The sequence below is a fragment of the Callithrix jacchus genome, chromosome 15, assembly GCF_049354715.1.
Source record: "Callithrix jacchus isolate 240 chromosome 15, calJac240_pri, whole genome shotgun sequence".
In the NCBI taxonomy this organism is placed as follows: Eukaryota; Metazoa; Chordata; class Mammalia; order Primates; family Cebidae; genus Callithrix; species Callithrix jacchus.
This window is the reverse complement of record NC_133516.1, coordinates 67,929,731-67,957,241: the sequence shown is the minus strand read 5'-3', so window position 1 is coordinate 67,957,241 and position 27,511 is coordinate 67,929,731. Positions and strand designations below refer to the sequence as shown.

General features: G+C 49.0%; 1 long non-coding RNA gene across 1 annotated transcript in view; it reads left to right on the top strand.

The window, feature by feature from the left end:
• Positions 1–2,649: 2,649 nt before the first annotated feature.
• Positions 2,650–27,511, top strand: part of LOC108588350 (uncharacterized) — a 51,905-nt gene continuing 27,043 nt past the window's right edge. Inside the window, exons 1-2 of the long non-coding RNA XR_004734881.3 lie at positions 2,650–3,537; positions 9,699–9,846. This is a non-coding gene — a long non-coding RNA (uncharacterized LOC108588350). The remainder of the gene's footprint in view (positions 3,538–9,698; positions 9,847–27,511) is intronic.

The following is a 27,511-nucleotide window of genomic DNA, read 5'->3' as shown; positions in this document are numbered from 1 at the left end:
GAAATGCACACTGGGAGATTTGTGAGCGGGAGTAAGAATTAAACTAAGATTCACATCAATAGATGTTGAACCACAGATCTTTTGGGTTCAATCAACCTTTCCTGTCTGGGAAGGAAGGACCAATAGTTCTTTCCCCTTTAAGGGGACTTGTGCTTGGGACAGAGAAGGGCTACATAGCTATACTTTTCATGCTATGCACGAAGAAATCGAGAAAGAAGAAATTGCAAATTAAATTTAAATCTAGATTTTAAAAAAAGAAGAAAAGGGCAAATGTCTTTCCAGAACCACAGGCTCCACTTCAAAATGGAAGTTTACAGGCATGTGATAAGGAAGTCACAGTTTGAACCTTCAGAGCCCCTGGTACTCTTGTCAGTGGTGCCCTGGAACAAAGAAGAAACCAGGGATCTTTGTAAAATTCACTGAGAGTCAATTTCCCTGGGGGCCTTTGCCAATGGGCAAATGACACAAACCTGCAATTATGTAAATGACCACTAGGGGATCAGGGAGACAGTGAGTCTTGAGGATTTGGGGCAATAGAACCAGTGTGTGTAGCTAAGAGCAAATTGTGTGTGTATGCGTGTGTGTGTGTGTTTGTCCTCTTAGAAAGGTCTAACTCTTTATCAGAACAATGGCAAATATTATTCAACTACTCTAAAACTATAAAGTCTTGATATCAGATTTAGAATAAAATAGGAAAATTATAAATCCAATTTGCATATCCTCTTGTATTAAACTTCAACTGGTTTCTAATGTTGCATATCTCGAGGCTTGTCCTTGGTGTGACATTAGGAAGGAAATAGTGGTTTTCTGGGCCTCCTGGGTCCCCTGCTCAACTTCTTATTTCTCTCTGTGAGGATTTCAAGTTAGTTGTTTTAAAAGCCTTTAACTATTCATTTGCTCTTTTCAGATAGAAGGAGATAATTACCCTTTTCAAACTATTTCAACTTGAGAAGTTTCTAGGCTAACTGCCTCTCCTGCTTCATTTCTGCCCACTGCCCTCCCTCCCCACCCCACACCATTCAAACATGAGAATTTTTTTCTACCTCAAGGGCAAAGCTGAATTCTCGTGTGCCATACTCCAAGACTCTTTTTTTGAAACAGGGTCTCAGTATGTCAACCAGGCTGGAGTACAGTGGCGTGATCATAGCTCACTATAGCCTCCTACTCCTGGGCTTAAGTGATCCTCTTGCCACAGGTGTGAACCACCATGCCTGGCTAAATTTTTTACTTTTTAGTTTTTTGTAGAGATGTGGTCTCACCATGTTGACCAAGATGGTCTTGAACTCCTTGGTTCAAGCGATTCTCCCACCGTGGCCTCCCAAAATGTTGGGCTTATAGGCATGAACCACTGTGCCTGGCTCCAAAAAAGATGTCTTTAAATATCCTTAAAACATACCCAGTTTCCTCATACCAGTTTTGCATGAATCTTTTTCTTTTTAATCAGGAGAGTGATTCCAGACAACAAAATTCTTACTTTCCTTCTTACTACTGCTTTTAAATTTCAGGCTGTCAGTGTTATTCGCTGCAAACAATGTAAAAACAGGCCACCTGTTAAAACGATATTAGTACAGCGCTTTCCCCTCAGGCCTAAATGTTTGCAATTTTTTTCCTCTGGATATTTAAAATTTCATTTTAAAAGCACTTGAATAAATGAGTTTTTAACCAGTGTTGCAACAATGGGTCTTCTTCCATGATCACAGATTCTTGGGAACAGAATTGCTCAGAAGCCAATGGGCAGTGCAAAATGGCTCGTCCCCTGAGCCAGCTCATTTATTTTCCTGGGACAATGAATGCTCTAATCACAACATATTTGGCTTCCTTTGTAATACTGGAATTCCTTAAGTGTCCTTGGACACTTTCCAATCCCCAAATATTAGTCATGCCGTTTGACACTCAAACAAATCCCAAAGTTGACACCCTTAAGCACATCCTTTCCTATTTGCATGGAAATTAGATTTTAGAAACATTAAAATAAAAACAGGCTTCATAGCCTGTGTCCACAAAATGCCTCTCCATCAGTAAGTGGACTGTAAACTCTGCTTCCAAATAGTGGCTTTCAATTCCATTAGTTTCTGATACTTGAGAGGCTAAGCAGGAATTGCAAGCTGGCACACCTCAGTGTCCATGAGGAGCTTTCCCTCTGTGCCAGCTTCACTGGTTTTGGCTTTGCTTAGGTCTGAATGGAAGCACCTTTTGATCTTTTACTTTGGTCCTTTTATTATACATTTAAAAAATTAAATCAATTTTCCATCTCAAATTTGTAGGATACCATAATTAGTTTTTTTAATCATAAGTGAAAAAAAAAAGCTCCTAAGCATCTTTGGCAATGCACAGAAAAAGTCACTGCCTTCATTGTAGGCCTTAAGAATGATCATATCTCATAATGATATCCTGCCATTTTTAATTAATTTACTAGTTAATGTTTTATTGAGTACTTACTATGTGCCAGATGCTGGAGACAGACAGGTAAATATTATGGTGCTCATCGTGGTTGGGAAAGAGAGGCCTGTGAAGAGATCTGAATAGAAAGCAACGTATATTATTGGAAAGGTGAGGGGTGAGTTAGGTCTGTAGGAGCAGAATGGCTAACTTTTGAGGGGAGTGAGGGAAGGCTTCCCAGAAGAGGCGCCACTTGAGCTGTGCCTTAGAGAAGGAGCAGTAGCTACCTAGCAGGAAGTTGGGTGTAGAACGTGTGAAAGGGTAAGATTCATGAAGGACTTTAAATGCCAGGCCAAGAAGTCTGGCATCATCCTCACGTGCATTCGGAAACCTTTACTGATTCATTGCTTGGTTGGTCCCTGGGTGCCAGAGAGACAGTGGTGAGCTGGGATCTTCCACTGATTCCTCAGATCCACTGGGCGCCCTTCTCTGACCTGGGAGGCTGACCACATCGCAGGCCCCCTGCCCTCTGGCTGCTGTTTAGAGGTGGCAAATTAGATGCACTAGCAAGAGACCAGAGGGTGAAGGGAGAGAGCAATGGCTATTTATCACCCCAGTCCTCTCCCCTGTGGGCCAGCTGTGCCTGAATCACTGCTGTGCCTGGTCAGCTGTGTCTGGCCACTGCTGCTGGCAGACTGCCCTCTCCAGACAGCTCTCTCTGGGTCAAGGAAATCGCTGCCTCTCAGGACCCTCCAGGCTAGGTTGGCAATGGATCCCCACTGATACTCATCCTGGGTGTCACACCATCTTTGCTGCTCCCCTTAAACTCTGCCCACATCCTTGCAAGTAGTCCCTTTACCAAACTATTCTCAGTTCCTCAACTTGGTGTGTGTACCATTGTCTCTTCCCAGGACCATGACTCACAAAAATAATAAATGAGGTCCCAGCTCTCATGAAGCGCAGCTTGCACTTGCATAAGCAGCAGAAAGACTGGAGCAGATATCTATGTTCTGGAAGAGTCACTGGATGACCGTGAGGTGTAAGACTGTGATGTGGTGAGGGCAAGGGCTGTTGCTGTCATCCTCAAGACAGATGCCGGTGGCCTACATCAGGGAGGAGCCTTGGAGGACAAGGAGGGAGAACCACTTGGCAAGCCAGGTAGGTTTGGTCGGACACAGTGAGTGAAGGAAGAGCCTCACGTGGTGCTCAAGCCCTGGCCTGGGTGACCGGTTACAGGCTGCATTCCTGGGCCATGGAGCCCAGGAGAAAGAGCTGACTGGTGAGCAGAAGAAACCATGACTTTGATGTTGAACACATGAAGTGGTATTGCCGAGGGCACATCCAGGTGGATGTGTCCGGGCGACTCTTGGCTGTGTGGGTTGGCGTGTGTGGGAGAGGCCAGAGTGGGAAATATATCTGGGTGTCATTGGGACCTGGGTGGGTGTGAGGTCGAGGAAGTGGGTGAGATGACCAACAGGGACCGTGTTGAGTGAGCACTGAAGAGTGCCTTCAAATGGGAGAGAAAGGACAGGGAGAGAGCGAGGGTGAGCTCACTTGCTGGGTCATACAGAACTCTCACCAGTGACTCAAGGGCCTCAAGCTCTCCATACCCAGGGTGTCCCCTTTTTCAGGCCACAGGGTGGCAGTCAAGGCCTCAGGCCACCCATGTGTCCAGGGGATGTCACTGAATCTGTCTTTGATGATAAGGTTTTCCAGGTATCCCAGGCACTTCATTCTGCTGGCTGTGAAGATGGTTAAGAAACAGGGAAGACATTTAACATGAGTCTGAATTAACCTCAGTATTCTCAAAATGGGATTAAAAAAAAATAGGATGCCTGATATGTTTGCTGATGTGACTGAGACCACCCAGCTGCCACATGATGGCACTGGGATGGAAACGAAGGTCAGCTCCCAAAGCCCTGCCCCCATACTAGGGGAGCAGAGAACAGGGCAGGGCTGGCAGGGGCTGGCCAGGTGGGAAGAAGGGCCACAGGCATCCAGGGAGAGGTGACTGCTTGAGCAAACAGCAGAGAGGGACACACGGATGTCTTGCTAGGTGGGGCATGGCAGCAGATGTGCCTGCAGGAAGGTGGGTCCCAGGGTGCAGAGCCTCACGTGCCAGCTCGGGTGGGTCCTCCGCCCATGGTCACTGAAAGCTGCATGGGGAGTGTCACTACCTCCTTTGTACTTTAGAAAGACTCTTGTATCAAGCACCTCCCCAGCACAAGGCATGAGAGGTTGACCTCTGACTCCTCCAGTTCAGGTGCCCCTGAGGAGGAGTCTGGAATCCATGAGCCATACCCCACCCCAGCCAGGGGGAGTGGGAGGGAGGGGCTGAGATTTGCCTCCTTGTACTCCCAGGAGCAGGACCTTGGACTGGGGGGTGCAGGGGGCCAAGAGCAGAGGAGAGCTCCACACCAGGCATCTTCCTGATGCCTGCCTCCCGTGTTGCTTAGAAGGTGCCTGCAGTTCCTGGGAGGCTCTGTGGGTTGGGGAGTGAGGGTCCTGGGTGAGACCCTGGGGAGGGAGAGCAGAGCCTGCAACAGGTGAGCTGTGTGTGAGGTAGGCCTGCTGCCAGCCCGAGTCAACAGGGCCTGGAAAAGGTGATCTCTGCAGCTAGAGCTCATGGGTGCTCTCCTGGGGGAACTGAGCTCACAGGAGGGCATGAAGCCCTGTGCAGTGGCGTAGTTAGAAGGGGGAAGGTGCTGTGGGCTGAATTGTGTCCCCTGCAAATTCCATGTTGAAGCCCTAACCCCTAGAACCTCAGAATAGGACTGCATTTGGAGAGAGGGTCTTTAAAGAGGTGATTATGTTAAAAGGAGGCCATTAGGGTGGGCCCTAATCTAGTTTGACTGGTGTCCCTCTGGAACAGAAGGAGATACCAGGGTGCCCACACTGGGGAATGACCAGGTATAGAAGCAGCCTGGGACAGAAGCCTCAGAGGAAACAAGCCCTGCCAGCACCTTGACCTTGGACCTCCAGAACTCAGAAAATGAATGTCTGTTGCTTAAGCCCACCCCTGATTAATGGTGCTTTGTTATGGCAGCCCCAGCAAACTAACACAGAAGGCAAGATGATCATGGGAATTAGGAAGTCATGGCATCTCTCATTCACCACACCTACTGCAGCCATTCAACTCCTGCTTCCTGAATCTCCTTTTCACCCCAAAATAGCAGAAGCTGCTTGAAGGAGGAGAATATTTCTTATGCTTTAGTGCCCTGACGTTTACAAAGAAATAAATCATTCAAGAAAAGCAATCAGTAGACATATACTGATTTATAAAGAATGGACAATGGACGGTTACTGTGTGCATCCAGGGACCTTATGATCCACATAATTTCATTCAGTCCTCAAAACAGCCCTTTCCAGTGCACCTTATTCATCCCTGGGTGGAATAATGCAGAAACGTTTGGTGACTTGCCCAAGTCACAGCCATAAGCAGCAGAGCTGTTACCCAAACCCAGGCCAGCCAGAGTTACATGCCTGCTACTTCCACTATTCTCTGTGCTGAGCACCTGTGGCCTTAAAAAGAAGACAGAGACCCTGTATCCCCTCACCCAGTCTTACAGTGTCACTCACAAGATGAGGTGTCCACAAATGCAATAGTGACAAGCAATGCAGGGTGATACGCCTGCTTGCTGTGTGAATGGTGCTATTGGGAATGGGTTTTGCTCTCAAAAACACCTGGGGAAGTTGCCTGATGGCACTGGGTTGTATAAAGAGATCCACAGAGAGGACTTTGGCCCTGGAGACTTTGCTTTCAGACATTATCCCAAGATGTAGTTTTCTTGGTTCTCAATGCCCAGCGCAGCTTTGCCTTAGCAACTGATTACTTGTCGCTGTTACACTGCAACCTCAGCTAACATCCCCGGTTCTTTGACCTTGGCCTGTAACCTGCCCATCTGTTCTGACTGCAACCTGCCTTTCATACCCCTTGTGGCTTTGGGGCCTCCCACTATGCCCGAGCTCACTCACCAGCTCCTCGGTCTGATTCCAGGTGGAAGAAAGAGGCAGAAATCATTCTGGGCAGGTAATGAACAAGAATAAGGGGAAAGGAGCACCTGTGAGGAACAGAAAGCCAGAGGCATTGAAAAGGGTTTCGGGCACTGAAAACAACTCAGTAATGGCTTTAGCATTGCGATCTACACAATTCCTTTGTCCTTTCCTAAAATCCGTGCACATGCTCAGTCTGACTCATGACCAGCCTTTAAGAAGGCATCAGCACACATCTTATCAGTCAAAATGCACATAAAACAGTGAAGAAGAATTTTAAGTCAAAATTTACAACTCTGAGCTGAGAAAGCACAGATGAGTGAAACCAAAGAAATACAAGAGACATACGTGGAAATGAGGGGTGAGCAGGAGAAACTGGCAGGGAGGGTAGTGTCCCGGATGGAGCAGAACATGAAACAGAAGGAATGCCAGTCCTCACAGGGCAGAAGCTTCTAGTTATTCCTGTGCTATGCTAAAGGTGGCATGGAGGAGGTGGCACCTGCTGTGGGGTTAATTGAGTGATGGAATCAGGGAAAACATAAAATGAACAATTCACACTTGGAGGAAGCTGGAGAAGAGGAGAGACTCTGAGGAATGCCACAATATGCCTGATGGAGCTGGGCTTTTGTCAGACTTGTGGAGGTTTCCAATCTTGGTTTCTGCACCCTCAACTTTTCCCAGGGGGAGTTCCTGGGGGCCAGACCCAAGTGTGGGCTCTTTGCCACAGATATTTTCTCTGGAGACATTCTTGTAACAGGGTTGGCTGGCCGGGTTTTAGGAAAGTGGAGGCCATTGGAGAGCCTGCCCCATGCTCTGCATTTTCCAGATGGGTAAACTGAGCCAGGGGCTGTCAGTGGTCTCTGCCAGCCCCAGCCCTTGCTCAGCTGCAGTTCTGGAGCTCTTGAACTTAGAGACTCAGCTCCTGATCCTTTCCTGAGTCAATGCTGTCCCACATGGTTGTGTATGTTATGAGGGAAGAGGTAAGTTGTTTTAAGGCTACCGTCCAAGAGCAGCACCCCCATATCAAGTGAAGGGCTCTGTTTCTCACACCTGCCCCCTTCTCTGTGGGTTCATCTGTAAGCACAAAGGCGGCAAGTTGATGTAACTTCATTTGGCAACTCTCATTGAGAAGGACGTGGAGACTCCCGGGGGCGGGGTGGGGGGGGGAACATTCTGCAACGGGTTCGTTATGTCAGCCAGAGACACAGGCTGCAGATAGGTGGCAGGCAGGCCACAGATTTGGCATCCCAATTAGGTCACATCCACTGCTTGATAGACTTCAAGTGTCATTGCAACCTGCATCCTCCTGCCACACCCAGAACATCAGGCACCCTCTCTATGGATGCCTGCCACAGCCAACTCCCAGAGCGGTGTTCCCACTGTCCCTGGCTGACTATCCACAGGACCCTCCCTATTGCTGACTTAGTCTGTGCAGTCTTCACTTCTGATCCCAGCTTCTTGCTCAAGTAAATGGGCAAATGTCTGTAGCACATTTGGTAGTGTCTGCACATAGTAGGCACCACGTGAATTACTATCCATTTTATTACACCACAACCGTTCGTCTTCCTTAATCAACGACACTTGAGTGCCTGCTGTGTGTCAGGTGCTTTCTATGGCTTCTCCCACTTAATCTCCCTCAAACCTAGAAGGTAGATTCAACAATCATAGTTCCTAGTTTACAGATAAGGAAGTTGATGTTCAAGAGGTGAGGTTCTTTGGTCAAGGTCAGGGAACTTGTGAGTGATGAACCAGGGTTTCAACCCCAATCGTGTCTGGTGTAAAGCTCAGGCTATCTCCAAGTTGAATGTTGAACCTCCAACCCCAATTGGGGCATTCTTCCCCGCTCAGCCCTCTATAGCCAGGCTGAGGAGCTTCAGTACTGACTGCTGGTGTGAGCCTGCGCTTCCTGGCCACAGAACACCTACCCTACACTCACCAGGTACTTAGTGTCCTTGTGCTGTTCTAGGCAAACAAAGTCACTGACCCATTCCCAGCATCCTTCCCCACCCCTCCAAACTCTCCACCACTCTCTGGACACAAATGGAAGCCCAAGAATTGGCTGAAAGGTGCTACTATTCCCACCAGCCCACCTTTGTATTTCTGGCAGGGAAATTACCCTTCGTTACCTTTAAATGTGTTTAATGAGGCATTCATTCCTGAATCTTCCATGGAAACTTTTGAAGTAGGAGAGAAAATACCTCAAAGATATGATTTTAGGGGTCTTCACTGAAACTGGGCTGGCCACATGGGAGGCCCTGCTTATTTCAGAGGGAGCCCTGGCCAACTGGCTTCCCCACTCACATGGGCACCTGCTTGACCACCCTGATGTGCAGCATGGTGAATTGCTGTGTGCTCTCAAGTGAGGCAGCCTGGATGTAGACTTGGCAAGTACAGAGGGGAGGGAGAGAGAACGGACATGTTCTCCTTGTGGGAACTCTCTAGAAACATGGCTGTGGCTCCTGGGCCATCCTCCCCCTGCCTTCGTCCCCACCCTGGGAAGGTACACTTACTTCCCTCCTTTCCCATTCGTGGGGTCATACCTGGCTATTTGCTGCCTAAACATGCACCCCAATCTCTAAGCCAACCCAGGAAATATGCCAGCAGCCTTGGCATCAATATCTAGTCACGCCCCACAATTCTGAGCCCCAGGAAAATAACACCTAGTGGGTAGATGCTGCTGACCCCTGACTTTCCCTCTGTATGCTGGCGGGTTTATTATGGAGAACTGGTGGGTAAAAGCCCCAGCTGAGACAGCTTTGAGGGATGTTCTACAGTGTCTTTCAGAGGTCCACAGCAAGACTAAGCTCCACCTGCCTGCAGGGTCACGAGCTCCATAATAGCCTTCCTGTCCCTGCCTCCTCCTCCCTGGCCCCAGCCAACTGGTATTTCCTAGGATCGCCTGCCAAATAAACTGTTCATGCTTGACTGCTTGTCTCAAGTGTATTTCAGAAAGTGCCAAGTCAGGAGAGCTGCACACACCATTCCCAGAATCTCCTGGCTGCCCCCAAGTGCAGGGACGAACACCCCAGGGACGACCACCCCTTGCTGATCAGCCACATGGTTCAGCCCAGCAGCTGGGTCTTCCTCTCTCCCTACACTTCCTTTCCAGCTTGCACCTCAGGCCACCTTCAGGACTAAGGCCTGTTTCCCAGCTGGGGTCTTGCCCACTCAGGTCTTAAATACAGCCCATCATCTGGGGCCCCCTCTTCTCTCCATCTGTCCCAGTGGCAGCCATTCCCAGTGTCAACTAAGGCCCTTGAATCTGTTTGGGCCATGCGACTCGTACAGCTGCAATCTGAGAGGTCCTCATTCTTTCCTTCCCATAGATTGACAAACCTGACCTCAGACAGAAAGAGATGAAATAAATGCCCTGGGCTGAGGCCATTGTGCTTGGTGGAATGACATCAAGAGTAGGAGGCAGACGTCTATGTGCTCCCATCTCAGCACTGCCATTTGCAAGCTGCTCTGCTTTAGGTGAGTTAATTTCTCGGAGATTCAGCATCTTAACACTTAAATGACATGTGGCAGAGATGGCTAACCGTCCCCCATGGTTTGTGCCCCCTCTTCTATAGCACAAAGTGAGATCAGGGCTGCCTGAGCAGGGACTAGATTTCTGAGCATTCCTTACATTGGAAGCAACTGGCTTTTATCATTTAGTTGTCACCGACAACATGAGTAGAAGGGAGGCCTGTCACTTCCAGGTTAGTGTGGTTAAGATACTAGCTTATCCTCTTCACCATCTCTCCCAGCTTCCTCCCAGATGCAGGGGACTCCAGGGTTCTAAGCTTGAGTCCCTGAATTACCATATGGAGGAGAGCTGCCTGTTAACCAGAAGCATCAGCAGTGGATTATTTGAGCAAGAAAATTCATTAAGCTACTGAATTGTGGGTATTTATTTGTTACAGCTGCTGGCATTACCCTAGCCAATACATAATCATATCTCCATGTTGTGAAGAGCTAAAGGGATCATACAGATAGCAGCTACATGTGATGAGCATTTACTGTGTGCCAGGTGCTGTTCTTAACATGAATGATCTGTCTCAGTCCTCAAAGCGAGGACATTATCCACATTTTATAGCTAGGGAAACTCAAGCACAGAGAGGTGAAATTATGTACCCAAGATCACACAGCTAGGAAGTACTAGATCTACAGTAAATCTGTGTTCTTTACCATTAAGCTGAACTGTCTCCCAATACATGGATAGCATTTAATACAGTGCCCAGCACAGAGTGAGTGCTCCACAAATGGGCACAGTCACTGTTAATTAGGCTGAGCAAATGGACACCCCAGGAGCGTCTCCTCCTTGAGGCGCTGATGGGGGTTTCTTGTAGCTTATCCTGTTGCCCGACGCTCCACTGCACCACCTGCTGGTGCCTAACATCAGCTCCCCTCCACCTCTATCCCAGTGCCCTTACTGTTCTGCAGACCCCTGCTCAGCCACCATGCACAGGTGTATCCCTTTCCTCAATATTCCCCTGGGCTGGGCAAAGTGGGGAAATCTGCTCAGAGTCTCCTGATGCCTATTGGAGCCTTTATCTAAATGGAGCTGAGGCACTCACTCTGGGTAGTTGAATGAGACAAGGGCGCCCTCTCTAGTGGGTGTAAGCCTGCGGATCCAGCCTCACCTGAGTCCCCTCAGTTCAGGACACAATCCCTCAGACCTGAACCCTGGCCAGTCATGGCTTCCAGATGCCATGAGTCAACCCTCAACTGGAACCCCTGCCATTGGGGAGCCTGAAATGAAACTCAAGATTTCCTGAAGCTCAAACATCCCTCACAGCCCTTCTCTGCAGCCGACAGCCCCAGGGGGAGCCAGCGAGCTGTTCCCTGCTCCCCTGGCAGAGGCCTCTGAGAGATCCCCTGGATAGCTTCTGGCCTTGGCTTCAGTCCAGCCTCCCCTGGGGCTACTTCTAGCCAGAAGGGTAATAGATTTCTGTCTCGTTTTTGAGGGCCTTTTGTTTGCCCTCCAACCTGGGGCCAAATGCTCCCCCTCAAAAAGAAAAAAAATAATAACAGCCGGGCTTCCAGCCCCTGCACTAGCAGCCTTGTGGAGCGGGATGACCCTGGAGTGAGCTGGCTGAGGTTTCGTTTCTTGTAACTGCCCACCCCTCTTCCCCAAGCCTGGCTTCACAAAGCTTGCTTGTGGGACACCAGTGAAGCATCTAATGTGTGGGATATATGGAGGCAGGGGTGCCTGCCCTGCACTTCCTGGCCTGTGATTTATGAGGTGGGGCTGGGCTTGCCTTCCTCCTCCCCAGCCTGACCCTCCCCAGTCTGGGAGATGCAGAGCCTAGAATTCTTCCCGGTGGAGACCCAGGATCGGGCATCCTGCCGTGCCGCTCCGGGAACCTGCTGTGTCTCTGCCTGCCTGTTAGAGGCTAAAGGAAGCCATGATTTCCATATTATACATAAGGAAACTGAGGCACAGTTAGACAGCTAGACTCGGGTCCCAATTTGGAGAGCCTGGGCCAGCAGAAATTGCCTTCTCTGGAGGCCAGTGTTTCTCACACCTGTACTCATTGGAATCTCCTGGGAGGTGTTTAAAAATGCTGATTTCCAGCAAGAACTCTCAAGAGACTGACTCAGCCATGTTTGGGACACACTGTCTTAGAGGGTGCACTATAATAGGCATCAGACAGCTCCTCAGGGATCATGTTGAAACCTACAGAAGTCCCAGCCCTAGCCTGAGCCTGCACCACATCCTGAATCTGCAGGAGATGGGCCTGGGCATTTTGCTTTTAACCAAGTCTGAGAAACTCCCAAATATGAAAGCCAAAAGGGAGTGTGACATTATAGAGTCCAGATTTCCTGTTTTCTTGGTGAGAAGACTGAAGCTGGGAGGGAGAAGGGGTCTTGGCCAAGGTCACACATCAGGGTGGTTGGGCCTTTCCTTGAGGACAGGAGAAGAGAGGGGTGTGGGCTCCCCAGGAACCTGGAAGAGGTGAGAGGTAGAAAGGAAGAGCTTCACCAACCCAAATGCAGATGAATGTCCCTGCCTCCAGGAGGCTGGGGTTGATGCCTGATCCCAGGCGTCTGTCCCTCCATCACTCAGGGTCAGAAAACCCTTCCCCACTTTCTGCAGTGGGATGGAAGTTCCTCCCTCTAGTTAGTGTCAGGGCTTGGCATCTGTAAGTTTGTCTTGAAGGCTGTGTCAGGTCCCTGGACAGGTATCAGGTCCCTTCTCTCCAGGAAAATACCACAGCCATCCTTGGGTTGCCCAAACATGGACCCAGCCTTTCCCCACAACCTGCCCCTAGAGTCCTGAAGCCCCTGGGGCACCCAGTCCCCAGGCCTAGGCACAGACTGCCTGGGTAGCATGTGGATGTGTATTTGCCTGAATTGAAAGGAAATAGATATATGGAAGGGAAAGCACCAATTAATAAACGATGGTGCTTGCTTTGGAAATTTCCATTGCTTTCAAGTTTCAGAACTTTGCTTTCATGAGAACGGACAGCTGTAACCTGACAGAGGAAGGCTGGATGTGGAGCCAGATGCCCAAGGGCTCACCTCCCAGCCTGGCACATGGATGGGTGTCTTCTGAGTGCTGCCACCCCTCTCTTGAGTCTCGGCTTCCTTATCTGTAAAGTGCAGGTTGCCAACTCTCCTTCACTGAGTCTCCATCACAGCTTCCTGGGAGCCTGACTTGAGATGATGCAGGTGGAGGTTCCCAGCATGCATAGGTGCTGGATAGACAATTGGCACATATGAGCCTAGAAGGGGACACACAAACAATTCTCAGAGGGAGCCCTCCGACTTGTCTACCTGGAGATTCTGCACAAAAATCATACTTTTATAAACAACACGTGTTAGCTAGCAGACGTGGTTGTTCTTTCACTGTTGAAGAAAGGGGTGGAAATGTAGTCAGGTAAATGTTTTTCAGGAAAGATCTTTCTCTCAGTATTTTTTCTGCCCCCAGATGTGTGAAAATTGAGAGAATGAATATAGAATTACCTTCTTGAGGGATTCTTCCCACCAACCTTTACTGAAATTTAACAGACATAGAAAAATGCACAGTCCTAAGTGATTGCTCAATGGGTTTCACAAACTAATCATTAGACATCCATGAAACTTGCACCCAGCTCAAAAAGCTTCTGGCACTAGCATGTTAGAGTCCCTCTTGTCTCAGAGTCTCCTCTCAGTCACGAACCCCCTTCCCACAGAAAGCATAACCACCATCCTGAGTTCTACCAGTCTGCTCTAATGAATAAGTCCTACAGTATGTAGTGTTTGTTTGCTGTCTGGCTTCTTTCCTTTGATGTTACATTAGTGGTTTTAATTTGCCTTTCCCTGAACTTCCTTATTACTTCCTAAGGCCGTTTTGTGAAGTACCTGTTCCAGTCTTTTAGCTAGATGTCTATTGGGATATCTGCCTTTTTATTGATTTGTAGGAGCTCTTTATATATGATGGACACTCTTTAGATATTTAGGTCCTTTTTGAAGACTCCCCACCTCTCACTCAGAAATTTCATCCTTTGGACTTCAGGAACTCTGGTCCCAATGGAAACCCATTGAATACGAGCATTCAAGAGACGCCTCCCCAGTTCTCAATAACAGCTTGATGCTGCTTGCTTCTTCAGAGTGCGCTGTGGCTCTGCTGCACATAAAGAAGTGGGAGAATTTTGTCTCTGGGTTCCTCTTGCCTCTGCCTCCCTCTGTGCCTCTTTTTCACTTTTTGGTAACCTACCAGCTAAGTTCTGTTTCCATGGGCCTTGCTCTCAGCTGGCAAAAAATGAATCACTTTTAAGGTGTGTGGTGACCAGGTAGCTCCATGTCTTTTGGTTTCTGCATGGAGGGCACTATGAGGAGGGTGGGAATGGGACCTCAGGGAGTAGCTGATACCCTCCTACTGCTTGTCACTGCACCTGGGACTCTCCCACTAACGCTTTAATCCTTAACGACAGCAGCCATTTACAACAGGAGGGAACTATTTCCATATTTCAGCTGCGGGCTCAGGTGCCCCAGCATGTACCAGCTGAATCCCAGTTTGCCTATTGCTGAAGTGTGACCAGGTCTGCAGTATTGGGCTGATTTTCATCTTGGCCTCACTTCTCCCTGGGCCCAGAAGGAACAGCATGTGCTGCTGCCTCTGGCTCACTTGCATCCCATAACACCACCCTTTTGATCCTTAAACCTTACGCCAGCCACACATTCCTATTCACAAGTCAGCAGCTCACTTCGGCCTCCACAGAGCGAAGCACCATCACAGAGCTTTACGGGAAGCTTCAAGGGATGACGCCGCAATGTGGGATCACAGGCACCATGGTAGATAGGCTGAGTGAGGGAGATGTTTTTCAGCAGGGGTCAGCTTTAGGGAATCCAGCTGGCTTCAGTGAACTGGCGGGAGGCTGAGCTCCATGCTGTTCCTGGACATCTCTTCTGGGGCTGGATATACATTACTCTCTGTTGCCTAATTGTCCCCAGAGCAGGAAACCAAAAGGTCTTGTGGAAGTTATTGCCTTGACATTTTGACTGAGCCATTTCCCCTCCAGGTGGGTGACCCAGAGCCTGTGTGTATTGGGCAGAAACCAAAAATAACATTCACTGGTTTTAAAGTCATGTCCCCCAAAGCGTTCCCTTCTGCACATCTAAGTTCCGAAAGAATACTTTTTAAAGGTTAGGCATCTCCTCCAGGAAAGGCATTTTGTTGTCTTATTTGAGCAAAGAATGCACTTAGAGCTTCCAATTGACCCTGCCAGCCTGAGCAGAAGAGAGATTTCATCTACAAGGGTCAGCATGAGGGTAAAACTTGAAACACATTTTCCTTTTTAATGGAACACATGCTCTTGAGGAAAGATTCAAATGATAGAGATGGCCTGAATGCTCAGCCTAAATGTTCAGTGCTTTATGGCCAAAACAAGCATGTTACCAGCATCATTTCCATGAGTGCATCAGTCGGTGTAAGCTATGCTATGCTGTGGTAACAAGTGAGCCCCCAAATATCAGTGACTTGCAACCACAAAGATTTCTTTCTTGCTGAAGTTACTTGAACATGGGGATTGGCTGTACTCTGTTCTGTGTCTCCTGGTCTCCTTTATCCTGGGACCATGGTTAAGGGAATAGCCCCTATGAGGGATATTGAGGTCTCATGATGAAAAGAAACCAGAGAACTCAATGGTGCCAGGCAACAGCTTTTTAAAGCTTCATCCCAGAAGGGTTAAATGTCATTATTATTGTATTTCATTGGCCAGAGCAAGTCACAAGGCCAAGCCAGCAGTCAGCATATGGAGAGTGCATCTTTTGATCAACCATACAATCTTCATGATGCACAAAGGTCAGAATGTGTTCTGCCTCTATAGAGTTTTTGTTTCTAGTACTCCCAGGACCTCCTCACCCTAAAGGACAACTTGTCTGAAACCTCTTTATTCCACATACCCCTGGCTTTGTGGGTGCTCCATCTCCAGCATGTCCTACTGTGTGTTCTGCAGAATGCTATTTTTCTGATATCAATAGCTGTTGAGAGATGAAAGGCTTCCATGGTTCCATGATTAAATAAGTTTGGGAGAGTTAAACAGGAGTCTTTACTGCAGGGTCTCTTAGAGCCTTTAATACCAAGTTCATTGTCTGTTTTATAAAAGGAAATAGTCCATAGGGCCACTGCCTTGTCCTTCTAGGTCAGTGTTCATCATTTTAGCTGCACATTAGAGTCAACTGTGGAATTTTTAAGGCCATCCTGATGCCCAAGCTGCACCCTAGACCCATATCTTACCATCTCTGTGGGCAGAACAAGTGTGGGCATTTTCTAAAAGCTCTCCACATCTCCCCATGATTCCAATGGGCAGCAAGGTTTGGGAACCACTTCTCGGGGGATGATCCGTCTGAGAATCGGCTGTCCACAGGCTTGATCTACCAGTCAACACTCAAGAAGAGGCTGGGGTGGATTGGTAGCAGTTTCTTACACCTGCTGATCAGACAGGCTGCAGCCAGAGTGTCCAGGATGGTCCAGATGAGCCAGTGGTCTTTAGAACTGAACCTGCAAATAGTGAGGAAGGGGCTAATGTAGAAACTGCCCCAGCTGTATTCCACATAGGTTTAATCTTGAGTCATCCCTGGGTAGGACAAGGAGGAGTGTCGACTGTTGCATCACTTGGTAACTCATGGGCCCAGGGTACCACCATCAGTCATACTCCTGCACCTTGTACCTCCCCACTCACCGTATAGTAAGAAAGTGATCAGTTGCTACATCTGTAGGAAGAAGCTGGAAGTTACTTACCTCTGTGTCTCCCTGATCCAGTGCAATGCCAGGCACATAGTAGTTGCTCACTAAATGTTGTACAACAGAGTGCAAATACATCCCTTGTCTTAAAGGAGCCCCTAATAATCTCAAGGCTTTTACTTTCCATGTCTGTTGTACAGGGTTCACTCAGATAAACCGCAGGGAAGCAGGGTAAGCTTGTAGACTCCTTTGACGTCCAAGAAGGGGACTATCAGCACAGGTTTAAGGATTAGAAGCTTTAATGTGGCTGCAGAGGAAATGGAAAATTAAGGCTTATGTTTTGGGTTATGAAATGAAATTTGTTCCTTTTATGCCTCTCAGGGGAAGAGAGAAACATTTCCATCATCTCAATTTATGAAAAGCAATCTTAAGGCCAAGAAGAGATAAGTGGAGTAATTTCAGAAACCCTTAATTTGGGCCATTTCTTAAATCCCACCAGTCTGCAATTGGTGCACGTGAACTTTCTTGTTACATTTCCTGAGGCTGGCTGTTACCCTGAGAGACAATTCAGCAGGTTGAGGGGGCTGTGGCCTAAGGGGCAGGACAGAGATGGGAAGGGAAGGGTGGGAGCAGAGTATGGTGACAGCTTTGAATGACAGGCTGAGCATATGGACTTTATCTCCTGGGCCAGTGGCTCATGACTTCAGTGAGTATCCAGATGCTGTGAGACTGTTGGAAACACAGTTGCCTAGACCTCCCTTCATACACAATTTTTGTTCAGTAGGTGTGGCATAGAACGGGCCTCTGGTGGATGAATTTGAGCAGGCAAATGACTTTGTGGTGTAGGAAGCCCAGCTGCCTGAATTCAAAGCTGGCTCAAGAAGTGTAGCAGACACTGTGGGTGTCCTGGTCTTGCCCCTTGCCTGACTCCTTCAGTGCATACCTGCCTGACTTCCACTGCCTGCCCTGCATCCCTTTCCTGAGGTCTCTCTCTGGCCCTACAGCCACTCTGCTCTTGCAAATAGCTGGCCAGAAATGCTAGAGAATTGGCACTTCCTGGGAGAAGCCCTGAACCAGTGACTGATAGGAGTAGGGTATAAATACCCCAGCTCCTTCATCCATTAGGTAGGATAGATTGGAGGTGCATGCTCTACCCAGTATCCCAGATGCCACCAGCAGGATTGAGCTCCAGGTGCCACACAGGGGCCACTTGATAATACACCTTTCATGGGCCTCCTTCCCATCCTTGTCTCACTTCCCATTGCCCAGGTGGTATTTTCTGGAATCTCCTGCTCTCAGACCCTTGTCTCAGGCTCTGCTTCTGGGAGCACCCAAAAGATGGTAGTCAGTGAGAGCTGAGTGGCCTTGAATATACTAAGTGATACAAAAGAAAACTTCATAATAAGACATGGGACAGTAGACACAAAATTCAGCACAGTGGTTACCTCTCTGGGGTGCAAGGGGAGGGGCTGGAAGGGCCAGTGTTGGGGTTGGTCTATTTCTGTAGCTGGGAGGTGGGTACAGGAATATGGATTTCATGATTCTTCATGCCTTACATGTGCATTGCAGATTCCTCTTTGGAATGCATGACATAGACTCCATTATAAATTATTATAAAATTAGCTGGGGATCAGATAAACCCTATTTGCTGGCCTCATGTAGTCCCTAGGCCACCTGTTTCTAGGGACACCTCCCCTACAGTTTAGGAAACATGATGCCCTTTTCACAGATGAGAAAACTTGGACTCCAAGGGGTTTCAGCTATGATATCGCTTCATTTTACATTTTTACAAACTGGGAAATTTCACATCAAAATAGAAATGTTCAACTCCCTTGAAAGACAGTCAGACACTGATAGCTGCTAGTGCTGCTGCCTCACTGGGGACCTGCTAGGCAGAGCAGCGATCCCGAGTGCCTTCTGCTCCATCCCCGGAGCGGCGTCCATCCATCTTGTGACCTTTCCATCCTCCTATAGACGTCTGAGCTGAGCTCACAAGCGGGAAAACCTCTCCAATGTTTCACCCAGGTGATGTCCTCTGTGGAGAACTTAGCACAGGCCCAGTGCTAAATAAGGCTACTCCTTGTCGTTGTGGATAGAGAAGATCACTCCAATGCCCGAGGGGGCCTCTGGGCTTAGCGTTGCCATCCCGAGCCTGCTGAGGTGCTGTGATGAGGCCAAGGTCACCGTCTGGACAGCAGTGCCATTGAGACTCCACCCAGTTCCTGGGGCAGGTCCATGGGGGCTCAGCTCCAGGGTGCAGGGGCGAGGCCAAGCTCCCCAAGGCCTTGGGTGCCCCAGCCCAGGCCAGCTGCTCTGACACAGCCCACACTTCGTAGCTAGAGGTGAGGCAGGGGCAGTGGGGGAGACCTGCAGACAGGTGTCATCTGGGGCCTCCCGGATGCACAGGACAAAGGGATGCGCTGGAGTTCCACCTCCCAGAGCAGCTCCTCCCCTCGCCGGGAATGGAGGTGGACATCGGGGCCTGAGAATCCTCGCCAGTGGATGCAGGCTTTGTTTGCCTCACTGAGTCCCCAGACCAGGGGCCGGCCGGAGAGAGGGCTCTTTCCTGAGAGGTTGGACTTTCCCACAGGAACAAAGTGGGGCTTGTTAGCTGGGCATGAATCTTGGCGTGGGGCGGCCTGGGCCAGGCTCGGCGCTGCCAGGCGGCAGCTCCGCGATATCAGGCAAATTCCGCCTTCCCCACAGCTGGGGCTGACAGCAGGAAGCCCCAGGGAGGCTCCAGACAAAGGCAGAAAAATGGGCCACATTTATTCATTCACTGACCAGCCTGGGCCTGGCTGGCCCACGGGCCCTGTCTCCATGGCTACAGGCGGCCTTCAGCGCTCCTGGTTGGCTCCTCTGTGACCACGGCCCCTCCACAGCCACACACCCCAACACACAGAGACACAGCATCATGAAGGCAGAGGCTGCCTCAGGACGGCTCTGCCCGGGGGAACGTGGGGCCAGCTGAGCCAAACTGAATGGAGGGCTTGGACACAGCCCAGGGTTTGGGTTGAGCTCTGAATGTCAAGACCAGTCCTGGGTGAGTGAGGCGAAGGCAAGAGGTTCAAATCTACACGTCAGCTAAGCACCTACTGTGTGCAGGGCAGGGGTGCATCTGTCAAGCCAACTCAGTTTGTTCTCACTCTGGTTTGAAAACAGAGATGGGGGGAGCCTATTGAGGGAGCCACACCCACTGCCTTGGGTGGAAGGAATCAGGCAGGAACTGTCATTGGCATTGGGTCTTGAAGGATGCATAAGAGTTCGCCGAGCAGGGAGGCAAAGGGCAATCCAGGCAGAAGGCTTGGCTTGAGCACAGGCCCCAAGGCCTGCAAGTATGTGTGGTGTGATTAGGGTAACTGAAAGGATCTTTGAACTGGAGTGGAGGGAAGAGGACACAGCTGAAAATGAGGCAGTTGTGGGGGCTGGATGACCCTGCAATGTAACTCAGAGAAGTGGGGCCATCTGCTCCCTGTTGCTGTCCTGCGGGACCATCTGGTCTCCTGTCCTGCTAGAATAGGCCCCCAGGAATCCCCAGGAGTTGTGAATTTCAGGGAGGATGGAGATGAATATACAGTGAATACTTTGCAGCTTACAAAGTCCTTTCATATGTTCATGTGCTCTTATTTAGTCCTATGGCCACCCTGCTGGGAGGGAGCTGACAGATGAGGAAACTGAGGCCCAGAGTGGTGTCATAGGTCTTGGAGCCAGGAAGTGACCTGTCGGGACTTCAGTGCAGGGCCCTAAGCCTGACAGCATTCTCCAGGAAGGGGCTGGGGCCCCGAGGGATGAGCAAAATGATCATGATCATCCCTGTCCCCTGCTTGCAAGTTCTAGAATGCTACAAAGCAGCAGCCACGAGCGTCTTCCCTCCCAGACCACTCCAGGCAGCTTCTAGAGGGACTGGAGATCCCCAAGCAGAGACGGGTGTAAATCCCAGGAAACTTAGAATCTGGGACATGGGAATGGGTCAGAGCCTGGGAGCAGGCACAAGAGAGGTTCTGAGTGTCTGATGGCCCAGACCACACTTCCTATCTTTCACAGGCCCTCTCTGCTTCTTTGGCCCTGGGTCTCCCAGATGGAGCTGATGGGCTGGGCCTGCCAGGGTGACCTTGGGACCCAAAGGCTAGTGGGAGGGAGATGCCTTCAAACACTGTTATGGCATGGTGTCATTTAGTCTTCACAGCAACCTCTGTTTTGCAAGCGAGAAAACTGAAGCACTGGGAGCAATAGCTCCCCTGAGCCGGGCAGCCGGAGAGTACTGAACTAACAGCAGAGCCCAGGCACAGAGGAAGGGTTTGCTCCCCTTGACTTTCCTCGTGCTCACTCCCACCCCAGCCCTCGGGTGTGTCCGACCTCTGCCCACTGAAAGGCACCCTCCCCCACCCTCTGCTGCTGGGCTCAGCTGTCGCCGTCTTTCTGCTGCCTCTGACTTCTGCCACTTTGACCTTGGCTTCCAGTTCCTTCTGCCTTTCAGAGCTTGACACTGTTGATCCTCATCCTGAATTCTTGCCTGAGTCTCCTCTCCTGGTTGTGCTACCCAAAAAAATAAAGAAAGAAAGAAGAAAACAGGAAAAACAGCAACAACAATCAACCAAACCAAGAATGAAGAAGGAAGGAGAGCACTCTGGGGTCAACAGCAAAGGCTCTTGGGTGCAGACCTGCCCAGTAGCCTCTTCTCAGGGTGCTTTTGGCTTTGGGTAAAGCAGAAATGACAGTAATGATACCTAAAAACCGTTTAGGACAGACATGGCAAACATAGCACAGCAGGAGCGCCCTCCAATCTGGCACCTGAGGCAGGCATCGCTAAGTGATCACAGCATTCTCTCCGGCTCAGCTTGGCCTTGGCTTCAGCAGCCTTCTCAACACGGGGATCAGGCAGCCACCACCAGGCAGAGTCGACACCCAGGAGAACGTGCACTTGTCACCCTTGCCTGTGAGTCTGTGCTCTCCATCTGAGCCTCGCTGTTGCCCCATTTGTCCAGGCAGGTGTAATTATCTTCATTTTACAGATGAAAAGACCAAAGCCCAGAGTGACCTTTTCTGCAACACACAGCTACTTCATGACAGTGCTAAGGATGAGAAGTGAGGCCTCTCTCTTCATTCCTGCTCAGCACATGTTTAGAAGGCCCTGTGCAATCAAGGAGGTAGCATTTGCATAGATTTCTTCTTCCTTCCTTTTTTTTTCTAGTCCCATTTTCCACTGCTTTGGTCAGGGAGTGAGTCCCCTGATGTCATCCGAGGATATGAGGCATCGCTAAATCTGGCCATCCCCTGAAGCACCAAGCCTCACCGACTTCCTGAAGCGTGGATGAATGCTGCTGCCACAAATGTGCTCTGACAGCCGCTGACGAGGAGAGCGAGTAATGTTTGTGCCATCCTGCTGAGCCCAAGGGAGCTGCTCAGGGAAGCCAGGGACTGGAGCCCCTCGACAGCAGTGAGGGCAGCCTAGGGGTGTTCGCAGCACATGCACCCCCAGATCACTGCTGACTCTGGGAAATGGATGACAGAGTTTTCTGACCTTGCACTTTCCTTTGGCTGCTAGACTGAATGAAGCTTCCTTCTTAGACCCAAACCTCTGCGGGGTGTCTCACTCTCTCCTCTGTTCTTTGCCATCCCTAGCCCCAAACCTGGGACCCTCCTCTGTACTTCCACATGCAGTGGGTGCCAACTGTCTGCCACCTCCCTGCCTGGGTCCCTGCCCCTCACCTGCTCACAGGTGGCTGTGTTCTTCCACTCACCTGCTGGGACACCCACTGGCTCACCAGCCCCCTCCTCCCCACACCCAGTTTCACCTGCCAGGATCGCCTCCTTCCCCCATCACCTGCAGACAGTTCCTTTCCCAGACACACCTGCCCTACTCTGACTAGTTGGCATGGTGAGACCCTCAGCCCCTCCTCTCCAGGGTCCCATATGCTCTCCAGGCACAATTTCACCCAAACATTTTTTGATCTAGCTCTGTCCCAGAAAGTGTTACCTTTGCAATGGTAAATACCTGTATTAACTGTCATATAAATGACACCGACTTATCATGTGCCTGCCTGTTCCAGGCACTGATGGCTGTCTTTTTTGTATCAGGTTCCAGTGAGTGAGTCTCACCTATAATTGTATAGACTTAGCTCACATCCTCCTTCCTCCACCTTGGCAATCGTGCTAATGACAACTTTGTCATTAGCTGAGCACTTGCCATGTACCAATCACTGTGCCAGGCTATTTACCTGCATGGACTCACAGAATCTTTGCAATATTCTTACAATAGAGGCAAATATGTTCCTCTATTTTGTAAATGAGAAAACTGAACTCAGAAAATGAAATTATTTTGCCCCAAGTCACCCAAGCAGCAAGTGGCAGAGCTTTGTTTAAAGTCAGGATTGTCTATTCCAGAGACCCTGTGCTGCCCACCACAGAGTCCCCATGTCCTTATGGTGGTCAATGGGGACAACAGCACACTGCCTCTCCAGGCAAAGAAAAGTAGCTTAAGGATATCTGCCTTCCAAAATGCTTGGCCATTTGTTAGAATATGGAAGAAGAGGCCGGGCTCAGTGGCTTACACCTGTAATCCCAGCACTTTGGGAGGCCAAGGCGAATTGATCACAAGGTTAAGAGATCGAGACCATCCTGGTCAACATGGTGAAACCCCGTCTCTACTAAAAATACAAAAAATTAGCTGGGCATGGTGGCGCGTGCCTGTAATCCCAGCTACTTGAGAGGCTGAGGCAGGAGAATTGCCTGAACCCAGGAGGCGGAGATTGCGGTGAGCCGAGATCGTGCCATTGCACTCCAGCCTGGGTATCAAGAGCAAAATTCCGTCTCAAAAAAAAAAAAAGAATATGGAAGAAGATAAGATATGGCCCTGTCCTTGAAGAATTGATACTCCATTTGGGGAAACAAAGCAACTCACATTTCCAGCCAATATGTATTTAAATTTTAGCTCAGAAAAATGGCAAAAGAGATTTTATTTTACCTGTCAACTGTGATTATCTGATTCTATCTGCTTGAGTATTCTGTGGGATAGACAGCTAAGGCAGTCATGGACTCAGTGAAAAAAAGTTCAGCAATCCATTATTCATGTCTGTTTGAGGCACAGCTGTGGGTAGTGGAGGTAGATATGCCACCAATTTAATTTTTTGCTTCTACATAGTAGAAAACATGAGAGTTTCTAACTAATTCCTAACTATATAAAGCATATAAGAGAGGAAAGAGAGATACTGGTGTGATTGGGAAAGGCTACCTGAGGAATGTGAGATATTACCTGTTTGGGGTCACTGTACCCCTGGGGCATGAGGCATCATTGGGGCCAGATTGAATTTTCTAAGGTAAGATAAAAAGTTTTGTTTTTCCATGTGCCTTGGTTTCTCTTCTCTAAAATGGCTAATTCTGTCCAACTAAGATCTACAAGGCTCCTTCTGATGCCAATGTTTCTAAGTAAAGATACCCAATAAGGATGGAACACTTCACAACTGTCAACCTCCTCTCAGACCCATCAGATCATTTGTACATTATAACAAGCCCATGATGCAGCCATTTTAGAGATGAAAAACTGAGGCCTAGAGAGCTGACACCATGTTTGCAGAAGTTAGCAGAACCCAGATCTCTTAACTCTAACCATTCTCTAATTGAAAAGTATATTTACACATTTTCAAATAATTAGGATATGTTAGTCATATTTAGAAGCACCTCAAGTGATTCTAATTTTCAGCCAGGTTGAGAACGTTGCTAAAAAGTAAGTTTTATGGCTGATTTCAGAGAAGAAAACAGAGGTTCAGAGTGGTTAAGCAACTTGTCCAAAGTCACACAGCCAGAACATAGTGGAGTGGGAATTCCACTGAGGCAGGCTGACTGCGTAACCCATATGTCTATTGTGGCCCAGGCTCTGTCACATACTATCTCATTTAATCCTCTCCACAACTTTATTATTTTTAACTCTGAAAACTAATGCAAAGAAGTTAAATAACCAGTCCTAAGTTGCAGAACTAGTAAAAGGTAGCTAAAAGTGTTTTCTGTCTGGATTCTATTTGGGTGTACAAGTGTGCGCATTTGTCGGCGGCCATTTAATGGGCCACTTAAGAGCTGTACCTCACACTATATGTTGATTTTACCTTTAAAAAGCACAAATAAGCTGAACTCTGCGTAACACCATCAAGCAGAGATATTGTGATGTCGCCCACTTATTTGGAAATGCACTTAAAAGTAGAGTGAATGGATGAGGAGATAAATAAGTGGGCAGTTGTGCGATAAAGATGGTGAGTCTATGGAGTTCACTCCGGGGTGTGATTCTTTCCACTTTTCTGCAGGTTCGAACGTTTTACATAATAATATGTTGCATGGGGGACAACAGCCCAAACATTCCATGAGACTGAGTTCAGTGATGATAGAGGCCCCTGCCTGTTCTGTGACTGAGTCTCCAGCACCAGGAATAGTGCCTGGTGTGAAGCAGGTACACAGTAAATATTTGCTGAATGGAAAATGATGAAAGGATGTTTAGCCTATTGCTTTAATCTTTAAACTAAACACTTACCTTGGAGAGAGAATTGGATGATGTCTGTGAACAAGGGCGGTGGGAGGAGAGGCCCTGGGCAGAGTACGGCGAGTGGGCACAGCAGGGCACAGAGCTCTGGTGGCTTTGCAAGCATGAACTCAGCCGGTTCTTACTTCTGGAAGCAGTAGTGAGTGAGATCCTCATCCCCAGGCACAGCTGCAGTCAGGGCTGGGTTTTATACGGGCGTGTGCTGTCCTCATGTGGCCAAGGAGAATATTGCGCTGGTGTTGGAAAGGCCTCTTTCCCCTGATCCCTGACAGGCAGTTAGTTACTCAGATGCTTTGGTCCAGGGGAGCCTTGTCTCTGGGGCCTGGGGCTTCATGCCCACCTCTTAGCTAAGAGATGTTGGTCATGTTTAAAACTCCCTCTGGGCAGGGTGGCACATCCGTAGTCCCAGCTGCTCAGGAGGCTGAGGTGGGAGGATGGCTTGAGCCCAAGAGGTTGAAGCCGCAGTGAACTATGATTGTGCTGCTGTACTCGAACCTGAGCAGCAGAGCAAGACCCTGTCTCTAAAATGAAGAAAAGTTCCTCATGCTTCCTATTAGCTGATGTCCTCCCAATGAGGATGTAGGTTTCCCAGACCTCACAGCTGTCCTGAGATTTGAGAGAAGCAACAGCCCTATGTCAGCACTCACCGGTCCTGCCACTCCTCTATGTGCTGTTTTATTTGGGCATCCCACTGACCATGCCCATGACCATACATGAGACATGCAAGATCTCATTTACAGACTGGAAAGTAGGGGCTCAGAGAGATCAGGTCACATGCAGCGTGTTGGGGGCAGAGAAACTGCCTCTGGGAAGTTCAGAGTGTAACAAAGAAGATGCTAGCTTCCTTCTGTGGGGTTTTGAGGACTCCCAAATTCTGGCTGAGGAAAGCTGGCAAGGAGTCAAGTAAGTTCGAAAAAGCCCCAGTACTCAACTACACACCCTGAGCCTGTCAGCTCTAAGAGGCAAGTTGAGTGGGGCTGTCATCCACCCCTTCCAACCCTCCCAGACCCAGCTGCGTGACCCTGGGGAAAGTTACTCAACCTCTCAGAGCCCTACCTCAATGTGTCAAATACAGATCATAATGCCCTCACCATTATGCCACGTAAATAAATGATACAGCAAACACCACACAATTCAGAAATTACTCCTCTTAGGCCACAAAACAGACATTGTATCTATTGTGTTCACTTCTGTAACCCTCGCATGTTTGGATGGGTCAGTTCTCAAAGAGGAGCAGAGTGAGAATGAAGTCTTTGGAATCAGATGCCCGGATCCAAATCCTGGCACTGCCTCTGCAGTCTGGGTAACCTTGAACAATATATCAGTGTAGTAAGGGCTGTGCGGATGAATAGGTTAGTGTGACTAAAGAGCCGGGCATGGTGCCTGACACGTACCAGATGCCCAAATAAATGCTAGCTGATAGTAGGATGACTCAAAGATGGGTATTCAACCTGAGCTATTGTTGTGGTGAGCAGTCATGGTAATAGTTAATTAGTCATGTGAATTTCCCCTTCAAGGCTGCACTGGCTCAGCTCTGCTGTGACTTCATCTTAATATATGTGTTGGGTGAGAGAAGAGTGGCAATGATATGAGTGCCTTCCTCTTCCCTGTAAACAAATGACCCTGTACCACCAGTACAAGGTCACCCAGCCCTCAGTCATGATGATTCCCAGTGAAGGGGACCAGGCTATAGATGCCCTCTGCACTCCCTGAGCTGACATGGTGGGCTTAGAGTCTGGGCCGCGATGCAGGGGGCTTTTCTCTTCTTGGGCAGCTCACACTGGTCTTAACACACTGGCCTGGCTGGCGTGAAGGCCAGCCTGAACAGTGGGAAGAGAAACAGCATGAGCGTGGTGGCCTTCAAGGCAGTGAATCTCAGATGTCAGTGTGCACAGGACTTTCCGGGGGCAAGTGCCTTGTGAAAATGCGGGTTCTGACTCAGTAGGTCTGGGCTGGGACCTATGATTCAGCATTTCTAAAGCTCCCTGATGCTGTTCCTTCAAGACCTCACTTTGAGTATCAAGGTTTCAAGAAAAGCAGGTTGAATTTACGTCCCAGGTGCACTGAGGGCTCATTGAAGCAGGTCTGGAATCAGCCTGGGCTGTTTTGCTGAAGTAAGAGATGTGCCTGCACAGCATGGACCCCCGCGCAAGGCATGAAGGGTACTGATTGGTGACCACGGGTCAGAACAAGTTTAAGGGTGGCTGGTATCAGCTTGTCAGCATTGTTTGAAGGTAATAATGAGACTGATGACCTGCACAGGGGCTGATGATGCAGCAAGTGTGCCTACATGATGCACCCTCCATTGTGTGTGCTTCCTGATTCTAGTATCTCATGTACATCAGTAGTTCCTGATCCATATGGAACTATGAAAAAGCACATCCGTATGGTTATTCCGTCACTGTAACAATTGGAGTTCTCCCGACTCTCAGAACCCCTTGCTATGTGGCAGCCTTTAG